General features: G+C 36.7%; 1 non-coding gene across 1 annotated transcript; it reads left to right on the forward strand.

Annotated features, from left to right (window-relative positions):
• Positions 1-2,791: 2,791 nt before the first annotated feature.
• Positions 2,792-2,864, forward strand: TRNAT-CGU (transfer RNA threonine (anticodon CGU)). Its single transcript has one exon. It is a non-coding gene; the product is annotated as a tRNA-Thr (tRNA).
• The last annotated feature ends 1,934 nt before the right edge of the window (positions 2,865-4,798 follow it).

Below are 4,798 nucleotides of genomic sequence, written 5' to 3' on the forward strand. Positions count from 1 at the left end.
AAAGGAATGTAGTAGAATAGTGTGTGGCCAGAAGTTTTCTACAATATCTTTCACGTTGATCTTCTATCTAGAAGGAATGTAATAGAATAGTGCGTGGCCAGAAGTTTTCTACAATATCTTTGACAATGATCTTCTATCTAAAAGGAATGTAGTAGAATAGTGTGTGGCCTGAAGTTTTCTACAATATCTTTCACGTTGATCTTCTATCTAGAAGGAATGTAGTAGAATAGTGTATGGCCAGAAGTTTTCTACAATATCTTTTGTCGTTGATCTTCTATCTAGAAGGAATGTAATAGAATAGTGCGTGGCCAGAAGGTTTCTACAATATCGTTTGTAGTTGATCTTCTATCTAGAAGGAATGTAATAGAATAGTGCATGGTCAGAAGTTTTCTACAATATCTTTGACATTGATCTTCTATCTAGAATGAATGTAGTAGAATAGTGTGTCGCCAGAAGTTTTCTACAGTAATATTTTGTGTTTCTCATTAAAAATTTATCTTCTATCTAGAAGTAGTGTAGAACATTATAATACGTTGTTACTGGTTTTCGTAGAGCTTATTACTCGATGTATATGTGTAGTCTATTTGTTGCATGAGAACTAGGAAGTGACTGTCTGGCGGGATTCGAACGCATGCTGAGCGCATTCTAGGATCAGGACACCAGCTCCATTTCTCTCAGCTACGCTAGTGACTTCGACAAAACCAGCACGGTATCAGGGCTACATTCGATAAACTTTACAAATAAAATAATATTTCACAACGGAGTTCAGTACTAAACACAATTTCAACGAGCTTTTAAATTATCTCTGTCCCGTACTGACTTTTCTTTTACAAGAATACAGTATGTCGTGATGGGCACCTTCCAGCCAACGCTTTCCCCCCCCAAAGAAAATTAAAACGTTAGGAACTGCACGTAATCCTATCTTTGCATTCAATACACGTAATATTTTTCTTTTCCTTTGCATGTGAGAAAGTCGTAATATTCCAGGCTAAAATGGAATAAAACTTCTGATGTTCAAGGCAAGTCCCGCTAATATCTGGGTGCAAAGCAACTTCAGAGAGCTTTACTTTCATGCCCTGAATACAATATTGCAGAGCTAGGCATGAAGAATGTTCAAGTGGGGGCGAGAATCGCATTTTAATTACTTTCATTCCGGGGTTATCCCCTCGGAATGCCGCACCTATTCAGCGGTCTGGGCAATGTAATGCCATTATTTGCGCTTCTTCACCAAGTACAACTGAAAGTACCTGCATTTAGTTTAATTACAAAAGGACGCAAAGGGGTTACTGGGTCAACTATTTGAAACCCTAACGAAGCACAACATACAGATGAGTTACTTTATGTTTCGAAATAAACGGCCACGGTAATATAATTACAAATTAACTATAAAACTATAATAAATAAGTTTCCGCCCCTGTACAATGCCACACACCAAACAAGGCACTTCACTAGTCTCTTCCTTAGTTCCTTTTTCAGAGGTCCGCAGAAGATCCTCCCTTTTCTATTAAAAGTTTCCCTTGCCATTGCCTTTTGACTTTCTGACAGCAGCTCATGTTACTTCTTATAGTACACCCCAAGTATTTGAAGCTGTCTACTTGTTCCACTGCCTCCATTTAGAATTCGCACTACTACTTCATTTTTCTTCCGATAACCATGGAAGTAATGTGCATGTTAAAAACGTTAAGGTGAAAAGATGCTTTTAGTATAATGGAAAACAGGACACCAACATTGAAACTAAGATCCATGTGTATGTATATTCACACTGCAATGGGTATATACCCGGTGGCAGTGGTAACTAATTACACTCAATAATGACAATAATAAACTTATTAATTAAAAATACAATTAATGATAATACTAATAATTAATACTAATAATAATAATAATAATAATAATAATAACAACAACAACAACAGGGAATATACTAAATTAAATGAAACGATCACTTAAAATAACATTTGAAATATTCTAATTTGTATCTTAAAACTAAGATCGAACTAAAACCCACGAGTATATGTTCATATCTGCACAAGTACCTTTCAACATTACACTCATTTCGCTGTCAACTCACTCACTGCACTGGAACTACGACACATTTCACTGATTCTATCCTGATTTCACTAACACTTCAAAAACATTTCACTGTTCAAATACTTTGCACTGCCACTATAACCTATACAGCTTCACTGACAGGAACACGTTTCACTTACACAGCACACTTCACTGACACGACATACTTCTTCACTGATACAACACACTTCACTGACACAACATAATTCTTCACTGATACAACACTTCAATAACAACATATCATTTACACCCTTTAAGTACTGTGTATAATCACCGTCTATTAGTAAGGTCCTTAAGCCTATTTTTAAATACATTTTTGGTTGTTGGTAAAGCCTTTAGTAAGTCTGCAGGTAAAGCATTCCAGTCCCTGATAGTACGATTGAAAAAAGAAAACTTTCCAGTGTCCGTCCTCTGCCTTCTTTCGATTCTTCAGATATTGTTTAGTCAACTGTCCGAAGACAGATCTGAACCTCAGAAATGATACCAAAAATTAATATTTGAGGAGAAAAATTCGCTCCGACGCCGGAGATCGAACCCGGGTCCTTGGTTCTACGTACCAAGCGCTCTGACCACTGAGCTACGCCGAATTCAATCCACAGCACCGGATCGAATCTAGACTACACTAGACTAGACATATACGTCAACATATATGCCTAACTTGGAGTCAGGCCACAAAGGGAACACTGAAGGAGGAAGATTCGATTCGGTGCTGTGGACTGAATTCGGCGTAGCTCAGTGGTCAGAGCGCTTGGTACGTAGAACCAAGAACCCGGGTTCGATCCCCGGCGCCGGAGCGAATTTTTCTCCTCAAATATTAATTGTCTACATTACAGAGATTATTCTGTAGGACAAATTAATAAATACATAAGATACCAAAAAGGCACCACTTACGGGGTAATTAGGCCAGGAGATAATGGGGTAGAGTGGCCAGTTCCTTTCCTCCTCCATTGCATACATCGCCGACTATTTATTACACTAATCAGACTTCAAATGCATACAAACAATTATTCTTCCTCTGACACATTCTTCAAGTGAGATGTACTGCCTGATAATAGATGTACATATCAGCCAGAATCTCAGTCAATGGTAATTTAAAATTCAATGACATAAGAAAAAATAATAGGAATTACAATGATGATAGAGATAATGATGTCATTTTGAAAGTGACGCTCATCATGCAAAATGTCACAATTAGTTTAAAGAACGCAGTCTTATGACAGATCCTCATGTCCCTCGTCTATTTATAACTTCGTTGATTTTTTTTTTTTTTTTTTTTTAATTTCGAGACCGTAAAGAAATTCCTGCCTCCACAGGTTTAGACCAATTTATATTAGCAACAGAAGCTTTAATGCCACTGCTTCCAATTTGTTCTTTCCTCGCTAATTTGCATGGGAGTTTCATTCCTTATTTTCTTTTAAGCCTTTGAATAAGTCTAGAATAATGAGTGGGAAAGGTAACAAGCACCCCTACAGAAGTGAGAAAAAATCTTACAAGACCAATAATCAATAAAATCTTCCACCAAGTTCACGTAAGAAAGAAGGAAAGAATATACAGCTTCCACCACAGAAACAAAAAAGACTATGCAATTTGAAGTAGCAGTAGCAGTAGCAGTAGCAGTAGCAGTAGCAGTAGCAGTAGCAGTAGCAGTAGTAGTAGTAGTAGTAGTAAAAAGTTAGTATTACGCAATAATAATAATAATAATAATAATAATAATAATAATAATAATAACTAGCGTACGTCTTGAACAAAAAATAGTTTCCCGACCTGAGGTTTCGTTCGGGCAAATATTCGAATTACGCTTAGGCTTTTCTTCCAAACTCAACACCTACTGTAAAGTAAATATCGGGTAACACCTGCTAAATTCTATATCATATATATTGCTAAATTCTATATCTTATATATATATATATATATATATATCTTCATGTTTTTTATTATCTGATATCTTCTTCAGACCAAACTTTTCTCCCGTTCACCATTCCTTCCAGTACATCCTTCAGTAGACAGTTTCTTCTTAGACAGTGACCTACCAATTCGTTCTTCTCTTTCTGATCAGTTTAAGCATCATTCCTTCTTCATCAATTCTTTCTAGTACAACTTCATTTGCTATTCTCTCTGACAATTTCATTCCATTCTTTTCCATATCAACATTTCAAATACTTTCACAGTTGTTTCTCCTCATTCTTATCGTATTCCTCCCCTATTCCACTTCCCTCTGACATTTCTTCTTTCTTCTCCTATTCTATAAGTCGTTTTGTATAAATATTACTTAAAAGCCCCTTCTTCTTCAAATCCACACCAATTTTCTTTAAGATCCCCATAAGCCTTTTCCAGGTCCACAAATACTACATACACTTCTTTATTTTCGCCGATCGTTCGGAGCAGTCCAATTGCATCTCTCGTATATTTTCTTTTCTTGAAGCTGAATTGCCCTTACTAGCGTTGCTGCATATCGTCCGAAAATAATCTTACAAAACTTCATTATTTGAAGTTTCCTATTCATTTTGTTAGCGTCCTTACTTACTTACTTTTAAGGAACCCGGAGATTCATTGCCGGCCTCACATAAGCCCGCCATCGATCCCTATCCTGAGCAAGATTAATCCAGTCTCTATCATCATATTCCACCTCCCTCAAATCCATTTTAATATTATCTCCCCATCTACGTCTCGCCCTCTCTAAAGGACTTTTTTCCTCCGGCCCCCCAACTAACACTCTATATGCATTTCT

This window comes from Periplaneta americana, chromosome 4 (genome assembly GCF_040183065.1).
Source record: "Periplaneta americana isolate PAMFEO1 chromosome 4, P.americana_PAMFEO1_priV1, whole genome shotgun sequence".
Lineage (NCBI taxonomy): Eukaryota > Metazoa > Arthropoda > Insecta > Blattodea > Blattidae > Periplaneta > Periplaneta americana.